The following is a 10,216-nucleotide window of genomic DNA, read 5'->3' as shown; positions in this document are numbered from 1 at the left end:
GCATGGTCAATGTACAGCAATGACACACCTGTGTGAACAGCCAGGAGACCCCCCCCCCCCCCATGTTATGTTACATAGTTACATAGTTAGTACGGTCGAAAAAAGACATATGTCCATCAAGTTCAACCAGGGAATTAAGGGGTAGGGGTGTGGCGCGATATTGGGGAAGGGATGAGATTTTATATTTCTTCATAAGCATTAATCTTATTTTGTCAATTAGGAACATTCAGCACCCACCCGCTATCAAGGCAGCTGCCTATCATGTCATGCCCTACCTGCACAGGTGTGCTGGCTACTCAAATGATCCAATTAAGGAGGCCATTTAGTCAGCAGCAGCAGAAGTCCTGTGCCTGGACGCTCCAACAGCGGCCAGACACAAGCAGAAGCAGAAGCAGCAGAAGCAGCAGCAGCAGCAGCACCACCTTTTGTTTTTTGGCTGCAGCAGCAGCAAGGCCCACAGGGCTGGCTAGCTGGCTAGCCAGCAAGCAGGTAGCAATGAAAGTAGGAATCTTTCTTTTTAACCCTGTAAGGGGGTGGTGCACTGTACCCGAAGATACTGCCATATCGGGTCAATGCATAGGGCGACGGAAGCAAGCTTCGAAATCGGCCCCCGTTCTCAAAAATCCATTTAATATATGGTCCCCAGATAGGGGACGTATCAGATATTAAACTGATAAGAACAGATACTACACTTGATCTTAGCCAAAAGGCCGAGAAGCGATAACCGTGAAAGGGGCGGGCCCAACAAGGTGCCCTTCATGGGCACTATCACTGCTTGCTGTCAGGGAGGCTGCCAGACAATTTTCCATGCACACTCTGGGCTGGGGGGCAGTCAACCACCAGTACACACAGCAGAACCTAAACCCATACCATTATTGCTAAGCAGCAAGACAGGGGCCCATTGCACTCCCACGGGGCCTTTTTAAATGCAATCCATAACCCGGATTTGCCAGGAACCCTTCTTACTCCTCCTACTTGCATGTGACACTGGGCTTAGGATCTGCATAGGAAACACACACACAAGCACACACCTACCTTTGTTGCCTGCAGATGCCTCCTTGGCTGTCCCCAAACGGTATCAAACCAACACCCACGGGAAGCTGTAAGCATAGAGGACATGCCTGCACCCCATTGGACTTACCTGTGTGGGTTAAACCCGGGTTATTTGACAACCTATGGCGGTGATGGTTCTGCTCAGGCAGAGCAGTGCTGATGCTCCTCATAAAGCTGTCGCTGCTGTGAAGGTTCTAGGTGACATCACAAATCCCTATGGTTACATACACAACAAAGCTGGGTTGTTGTTGTTTACACTCTGCAAGGCCTGTGGAAGTGAGTGACATCATAGCACTGTAGTTCTGAGGGTTCTAGATGGATGCAACAATCTCCTGTTGCTTCTATGAAGGCCATAATAGACGACATCACCAAACAGCTCCATAGTCACATACACAGCAAAGGAGAGATGTTGTTTACACCTAGTGATGTCAGTGGTATTGAGTGACATCACAGCACAGTGCTAAGGCTCCTGGGCCTGGACACAGCAGCGGCTGCAATATCTCAACGGAGAATACGTTTATATATATGCGTGTGTGTGCGCGTATATATATATATATATATATATATATATATATATATATATTTCTCCGCCGAAATCACTTTTAAACCCATTTCCACCTTTTTTTCCCTTCTCTTCCTCTTACTTTTTTTTCACGTTTTTTTACGTTTTTCTCCTTTTCGCCTCTTTTCTGGGCGTATTATTCTTCTTTTTCTTCTTTTTTTTCGTCTAATGCATACCCCATCAGTGCAGCAATGCTTATTCAATACCGCCAGCAGATGGAGACACTGGGGGATAATTTTCTAAGGATTTATACTGATTTTTCCTGTCTGAATTTGTCGCACAGAAAGTTGCAGGCCAAATATGTGTGACATTTCTGCGACTTTAGCTTCTAGAGCATTTTTACAACATTATACATAGGTGCTGAATACATAAAAAGCGACTGTTCAGCGACAGACAAGTCGCATCGGCTGAAAGTAGGCCAGAATGTCAGTCCATGTTGGAGCAGGTTTAGATACAGTCTAAAGTATAGATCTCAAAGTCTGTGCACAGAATTTAGCAAGGGCCTCGCACCTTCTGATGCATCAGGTAGGTGCACAATAGCATAGCCTAACCCTCTGTACTTTGGTCTATATTGATGCGGGACATAGACAGCCAGCTGATGACCAATCCATTAGTGCAATGGATGGCTGGAAGCATTTGTCTTTGCCTTTGCAATACCACAGAAGCAATGCATGGTCAATGTACAGCAATGACACACCTGTGTGAACAGCCAGGAGACCCCCCCCCATGTTATGTTACATAGTTACATAGTTAGTACGGTCGAAAAAAGACATATGTCCATCAAGTTCAACCAGGGAATTAAGGGGTAGGGGTGTGGCGCGATATTGGGGAAGGGATGAGATTTTATATTTCTTCATAAGCATTAATCTTATTTTGTCAATTAGGAACATTCAGCACCCACCCGCTATCAAGGCAGCTGCCTATCATGTCATGCCCTACCTGCACAGGTGTGCTGGCTACTCAAATGATCCAATTAAGGAGGCCATTTAGTCAGCAGCAGCAGAAGTCCTGTGCCTGGACGCTCCAACAGCGGCCAGACACAAGCAGAAGCAGCAGAAGCAGCAGCAGCACCACCTTTTGTTTTTTGGCTGCAGCAGCAGCAAGGCCCACAGGGCTGGCTAGCTGGCTAGCCAGCAAGCAGGTAGCAATGAAAGTAGGAATCTTTCTTTTTAACCCTGTAAGGGGGTGGTGCACTGTACCCGAAGATACTGCCATATCGGGTCAATGCATAGGGCGACGGAAGCAAGCTTCGAAATCGGCCCCCGTTCTCAAAAATCCATTTAATATATGGTCCCCAGATAGGGGACGTATCAGATATTAAACTGATAAGAACAGATACTACACTTGATCTTAGCCAAAAGGCCGAGAAGCGATAACCGTGAAAGGGGCGGGCCCAACAAGGTGCCCTTCATGGGCACTATCACTGCTTGCTGTCAGGGAGGCTGCCAGACAATTTTCCATGCACACTCTGGGCTGGGGGGCAGTCAACCACCAGTACACACAGCAGAACCTAAACCCATACCATTATTGCTAAGCAGCAAGACAGGGGCCCATTGCACTCCCACGGGGCCTTTTTAAATGCAATCCATAACCCGGATTTGCCAGGAACCCTTCTTACTCCTCCTACTTGCATGTGACACTGGGCTTAGGATCTGCATAGGAAACACACACACAAGCACACACCTACCTTTGTTGCCTGCAGATGCCTCCTTGGCTGTCCCCAAACGGTATCAAACCAACACCCACGGGAAGCTGTAAGCATAGAGGACATGCCTGCACCCCATTGGACTTACCTGTGTGGGTTAAACCCGGGTTATTTGACAACCTATGGCGGTGATGGTTCTGCTCAGGCAGAGCAGTGCTGATGCTCCTCATAAAGCTGTCGCTGCTGTGAAGGTTCTAGGTGACATCACAAATCCCTATGGTTACATACACAACAAAGCTGGGTTGTTGTTGTTTACACTCTGCAAGGCCTGTGGAAGTGAGTGACATCATAGCACTGTAGTTCTGAGGGTTCTAGATGGATGCAACAATCTCCTGTTGCTTCTATGAAGGCCATAATAGACGACATAACCAAACAGCTCCATAGTCACATACACAGCAAAGGAGAGATGTTGTTTACACCTAGTGATGTCAGTGGTATTGAGTGACATCACAGCACAGTGCTAAGGCTCCTGGGCCTGGACACAGCAGCGGCTGCAATATCTCAACGGAGAATACGTTTATATATATGTGTGTGTGTGCGCGTATATATATATATATACTATATATATATATATATATATATATTTCTCCGCCGAAATCACTTTTAAACCCATTTCCACCTTTTTTTCCCTTCTCTTCCTCTTACTTTTTTTTCACGTTTTTTTACGTTTTTCTCCTTTTCGCCTCTTTTCTGGGCGTATTATTCTTCTTTTTCTTCTTTTTTTTCGTCTAATGCATACCCCATCAGTGCAGCAATGCTTATTCAATACCGCCAGCAGATGGAGACACTGGGGGATAATTTTCTAAGGATTTATACTGATTTTTCCTGTCTGAATTTGTCGCACAGAAAGTTGCAGGCCAAATATGTGTGACATTTCTGCGACTTTAGCTTCTAGAGCATTTTTACAACATTATACATAGGTGCTGAATACATAAAAAGCGACTGTTCAGCGACAGACAAGTCGCATCGGCTGAAAGTAGGCCAGAATGTCAGTCCATGTTGGAGCAGGTTTAGATACAGTCTAAAGTATAGATCTCAAAGTCTGTGCACAGAATTTAGCAAGGGCCTCGCACCTTCTGATGCATCAGGTAGGTGCACAATAGCATAGCCTAACCCTCTGTACTTTGGTCTATATTGATGCGGGACATAGACAGCCAGCTGATGACCAATCCATTAGTGCAATGGATGGCTGGAAGAATTTGTCTTTGCCTTTGCAATACCACAGAAGCAATGCATGGTCAATGTACAGCAATGACACACCTGTGTGAACAGCCAGGAGACCCCCCCCCCCCCCCATGTTATGTTACATAGTTACATAGTTAGTACGGTCGAAAAAAGACATATGTCCATCAAGTTCAACCAGGGAATTAAGGGGTAGGGGTGTGGCGCGATATTGGGGAAGGGATGAGATTTTATATTTCTTCATAAGCATTAATCTTATTTTGTCAATTAGGAACATTCAGCACCCACCCGCTATCAAGGCAGCTGCCTATCATGTCATGCCCTACCTGCACAGGTGTGCTGGCTACTCAAATGATCCAATTAAGGAGGCCATTTAGTCAGCAGCAGCAGAAGTCCTGTGCCTGGACGCTCCAACAGCGGCCAGACACAAGCAGAAGCAGAAGCAGCAGAAGCAGCAGCAGCACCACCTTTTGTTTTTTGGCTGCAGCAGCAGCAAGGCCCACAGGGCTGGCTAGCTGGCTAGCCAGCAAGCAGGTAGCAATGAAAGTAGGAATCTTTCTTTTTAACCCTGTAAGGGGGTGGTGCACTGTACCCGAAGATACTGCCATATCGGGTCAATGCATAGGGCGACGGAAGCAAGCTTCGAAATCGGCCCCCGTTCTCAAAAATCCATTTAATATATGGTCCCCAGATAGGGGACGTATCAGATATTAAACTGATAAGAACAGATACTACACTTGATCTTAGCCAAAAGGCCGAGAAGCGATAACCGTGAAAGGGGCGGGCCCAACAAGGTGCCCTTCATGGGCACTATCACTGCTTGCTGTCAGGGAGGCTGCCAGACAATTTTCCATGCACACTCTGGGCTGGGGGGCAGTCAACCACCAGTACACACAGCAGAACCTAAACCCATACCATTATTGCTAAGCAGCAAGACAGGGGCCCATTGCACTCCCACGGGGCCTTTTTAAATGCAATCCATAACCCGGATTTGCCAGGAACCCTTCTTACTCCTCCTACTTGCATGTGACACTGGGCTTAGGATCTGCATAGGAAACACACACACAAGCACACACCTACCTTTGTTGCCTGCAGATGCCTCCTTGGCTGTCCCCAAACGGTATCAAACCAACACCCACGGGAAGCTGTAAGCATAGAGGACATGCCTGCACCCCATTGGACTTACCTGTGTGGGTTAAACCCGGGTTATTTGACAACCTATGGCGGTGATGGTTCTGCTCAGGCAGAGCAGTGCTGATGCTCCTCATAAAGCTGTCGCTGCTGTGAAGGTTCTAGGTGACATCACAAATCCCTATGGTTACATACACAACAAAGCTGGGTTGTTGTTGTTTACACTCTGCAAGGCCTGTGGAAGTGAGTGACATCATAGCACTGTAGTTCTGAGGGTTCTAGATGGATGCAACAATCTCCTGTTGCTTCTATGAAGGCCATAATAGACGACATCACCAAACAGCTCCATAGTCACATACACAGCAAAGGAGAGATGTTGTTTACACCTAGTGATGTCAGTGGTATTGAGTGACATCACAGCACAGTGCTAAGGCTCCTGGGCCTGGACACAGCAGCGGCTGCAATATCTCAACGGAGAATACGTTTATATATATGTGTGTGTGTGCGCGTATATATATATATATATATCTATATATATATATATATATATATATATATATTTCTCCGCCGAAATCACTTTTAAACCCATTTCCACCTTTTTTTCCCTTCTCTTCCTCTTACTTTTTTTTCAAGTTTTTTTACGTTTTTCTCCTTTTCGCCTCTTTTCTGGGCGTATTATTCTTCTTTTTCTTCTTTTTTTTTCGTCTAATGCATACCCCATCAGTGCAGCAATGCTTATTCAATACCGCCAGCAGATGGAGACACTGGGGGATAATTTTCTAAGGATTTATACTGATTTTTCCTGTCTGAATTTGTCGCACAGAAAGTTGCAGGCCAAATATGTGTGACATTTCTGCGACTTTAGCTTCTAGAGCATTTTTACAACATTATACATAGGTGCTGAATACATAAAAAGCGACTGTTCAGCGACAGACAAGTCGCATCGGCTGAAAGTAGGCCAGAATGTCAGTCCATGTTGGAGCAGGTTTAGATACAGTCTAAAGTATAGATCTCAAAGTCTGTGCACAGAATTTAGCAAGGGCCTCGCACCTTCTGATGCATCAGGTAGGTGCACAATAGCATAGCCTAACCCTCTGTACTTTGGTCTATATTGATGCGGGACATAGACAGCCAGCTGATGACCAATCCATTAGTGCAATGGATGGCTGGAAGCATTTGTCTTTGCCTTTGCAATACCACAGAAGCAATGCATGGTCAATGTACAGCAATGACACACCTGTGTGAACAGCCAGGAGACCCCCCCCCATGTTATGTTACATAGTTACATAGTTAGTACGGTCGAAAAAAGACATATGTCCATCAAGTTCAACCAGGGAATTAAGGGGTAGGGGTGTGGCGCGATATTGGGGAAGGGATGAGATTTTATATTTCTTCATAAGCATTAATCTTATTTTGTCAATTAGGAACATTCAGCACCCACCCGCTATCAAGGCAGCTGCCTATCATGTCATGCCCTACCTGCACAGGTGTGCTGGCTACTCAAATGATCCAATTAAGGAGGCCATTTAGTCAGCAGCAGCAGAAGTCCTGTGCCTGGACGCTCCAACAGCGGCCAGACACAAGCAGAAGCAGCAGAAGCAGCAGCAGCACCACCTTTTGTTTTTTGGCTGCAGCAGCAGCAAGGCCCACAGGGCTGGCTAGCTGGCTAGCCAGCAAGCAGGTAGCAATGAAAGTAGGAATCTTTCTTTTTAACCCTGTAAGGGGGTGGTGCACTGTACCCGAAGATACTGCCATATCGGGTCAATGCATAGGGCGACGGAAGCAAGCTTCGAAATCGGCCCCCGTTCTCAAAAATCCATTTAATATATGGTCCCCAGATAGGGGACGTATCAGATATTAAACTGATAAGAACAGATTTTTTTTTTTTTTTTTATCTAAAGCCGAGGAACGTGCTTTCGATTCACCCAAAGTGCAAGAAAAAGTGCAAACGTGTTACACTAAAAAAACGTGCACAAAGGATGCGGTCTATCGCAAGCCCTTCTCCGATAGGAGAGAGGCCCCCCAACAAACCTTACCCTTCGCCTCCGGACCAAAAGGTACCTGCGAGGTTCCAGGTTCGATGTCCCTTTTCGCCGAAGCTACTAGGGGACCACAAATGCTCCCGGCATCCCCCTTGGCGTTAGCCAAGGTATCTGCCCGCAGAGCCGATTACGGTAGGTACCCTGCGAAGCAGGAGTACCCGGGGTGTTTGCAGGGAGGTGCGGAACCTAATGGCCACACACACCTCCCCTAGACCGCCAGGAGGGACACCCAGAAGGGCTACCGCATCCTGACAAATCCTGTGAACACACAACACGCAAAAAGTGACACAGTGAGACAAAAAATAAATAAATAAGTGAATGTGTGCAGATATACTGCCCGGACATCCGGCCGGATCTATAAAAATTTCTCTGATCCTAGCCAGAAGGCCGGGAATCAAGAGGTGAGTGCCACAAGGTGAAGAGATTATGGTGCCCGTGCTTCAACTCAGTGAGCCTATTCTCCCAGTGAGTTTCGGCACCTCGGGGTCACCACTCCCCGAGGCACAAAAGTACCTCGGCTCTAGACCCTCTCAGCCTCATGGCGAGACCCGGAGGGAACAGGTCACATCGGGGCAGCCGTCGAGCTGATTCCTCAGAACCAGCCCCGGAAAGCCCTGGTACACCTGCATCCTCCATGCAGCACCCATCCCCACCAGCATGAAAACTGATAAGAACAGATACTACACTTGATCTTAGCCAAAAGGCCGAGAAGCGATAACCGTGAAAGGGGCGGGCCCAACAAGGTGCCCTTCATGGGCACTATCACTGCTTGCTGTCAGGGAGGCTGCCAGACAATTTTCCATGCACACTCTGGGCTGGGGGGCAGTCAACCACCAGTACACACAGCAGAACCTAAACCCATACCATTATTGCTAAGCAGCAAGACAGGGGCCCATTGCACTCCCACGGGGCCTTTTTAAATGCAATCCATAACCCGGATTTGCCAGGAACCCTTCTTACTCCTCCTACTTGCATGTGACACTGGGCTTAGGATCTGCATAGGAAACACACACACAAGCACACACCTACCTTTGTTGCCTGCAGATGCCTCCTTGGCTGTCCCCAAACGGTATCAAACCAACACCCACGGGAAGCTGTAAGCATAGAGGACATGCCTGCACCCCATTGGACTTACCTGTGTGGGTTAAACCCGGGTTATTTGACAACCTATGGCGGTGATGGTTCTGCTCAGGCAGAGCAGTGCTGATGCTCCTCATAAAGCTGTCGCTGCTGTGAAGGTTCTAGGTGACATCACAAATCCCTATGGTTACATACACAACAAAGCTGGGTTGTTGTTGTTTACACTCTGCAAGGCCTGTGGAAGTGAGTGACATCATAGCACTGTAGTTCTGAGGGTTCTAGATGGATGCAACAATCTCCTGTTGCTTCTATGAAGGCCATAATAGACGACATAACCAAACAGCTCCATAGTCACATACACAGCAAAGGAGAGATGTTGTTTACACCTAGTGATGTCAGTGGTATTGAGTGACATCACAGCACAGTGCTAAGGCTCCTGGGCCTGGACACAGCAGCGGCTGCAATATCTCAACGGAGAATACGTTTATATATATGTGTGTGTGTGCGCGTATATATATATATATATATATATATATATATATATATATATTTCTCCGCCGAAATCACTTTTAAACCCATTTCCACCTTTTTTTCCCTTCTCTTCCTCTTACTTTTTTTTCACGTTTTTTTACGTTTTTCTCCTTTTCGCCTCTTTTCTGGGCGTATTATTCTTCTTTTTCTTCTTTTTTTTCGTCTAATGCATACCCCATCAGTGCAGCAATGCTTATTCAATACCGCCAGCAGATGGAGACACTGGGGGATAATTTTCTAAGGATTTATACTGATTTTTCCTGTCTGAATTTGTCGCACAGAAAGTTGCAGGCCAAATATGTGTGACATTTCTGCGACTTTAGCTTCTAGAGCATTTTTACAACATTATACATAGGTGCTGAATACATAAAAAGCGACTGTTCAGCGACAGACAAGTCGCATCGGCTGAAAGTAGGCCAGAATGTCAGTCCATGTTGGAGCAGGTTTAGATACAGTCTAAAGTATAGATCTCAAAGTCTGTGCACAGAATTTAGCAAGGGCCTCGCACCTTCTGATGCATCAGGTAGGTGCACAATAGCATAGCCTAACCCTCTGTACTTTGGTCTATATTGATGCGGGACATAGACAGCCAGCTGATGACCAATCCATTAGTGCAATGGATGGCTGGAAGAATTTGTCTTTGCCTTTGCAATACCACAGAAGCAATGCATGGTCAATGTAAAGCAATGACACACCTGTGTGAAAACAGCCAGGAGACCCCCCCCCCCCCCATGTTATGTTACATAGTTACATAGTTAGTACGGTCGAAAAAAGACATATGTCCATCAAGTTCAACCAGGGAATTAAGGGGTAGGGGTGTGGCGCGATATTGGGGAAGGGATGAGATTTTATATTTCTTCATAAGCATTAATCTTATTTTGTCAATTAGGAACATTCAGCACCCACCCGCTATCAAGGCAGCTGCCTATC

General features: G+C 46.6%; 4 non-coding genes and 1 pseudogene across 4 annotated transcripts; all 5 read right to left on the bottom strand.

Annotated features, from left to right (window-relative positions):
* Positions 1-531: 531 nt before the first annotated feature.
* On the bottom strand, positions 532-722 carry LOC130306851 (U2 spliceosomal RNA). The gene has a single exon (XR_008856140.1). It is a non-coding gene; the product is annotated as a U2 spliceosomal RNA (small nuclear RNA).
* A 2,076-nt stretch (positions 723-2,798) lies between these two features.
* LOC130306850 (U2 spliceosomal RNA) lies at positions 2,799-2,989 on the bottom strand. The gene has a single exon (XR_008856139.1). It is a non-coding gene; the product is annotated as a U2 spliceosomal RNA (small nuclear RNA).
* A 2,089-nt stretch (positions 2,990-5,078) lies between these two features.
* On the bottom strand, positions 5,079-5,269 carry LOC130306849 (U2 spliceosomal RNA). Its single transcript, XR_008856138.1, has one exon. It is a non-coding gene; the product is annotated as a U2 spliceosomal RNA (small nuclear RNA).
* A 2,087-nt stretch (positions 5,270-7,356) lies between these two features.
* LOC130306855 (U2 spliceosomal RNA) lies at positions 7,357-7,539 on the bottom strand. Its single transcript, XR_008856144.1, has one exon. It is a non-coding gene; the product is annotated as a U2 spliceosomal RNA (small nuclear RNA).
* A 692-nt stretch (positions 7,540-8,231) lies between these two features.
* On the bottom strand, positions 8,232-8,391 carry LOC130306856 (U2 spliceosomal RNA; annotated as a pseudogene).
* Positions 8,392-10,216: the final 1,825 nt, after the last annotated feature.

The sequence above is a fragment of the Hyla sarda genome, unplaced genomic scaffold, assembly GCF_029499605.1.
Source record: "Hyla sarda isolate aHylSar1 unplaced genomic scaffold, aHylSar1.hap1 scaffold_1406, whole genome shotgun sequence".
Lineage (NCBI taxonomy): Eukaryota > Metazoa > Chordata > Amphibia > Anura > Hylidae > Hyla > Hyla sarda.
This window is presented reverse-complemented; position numbering and strand designations above follow the sequence as displayed.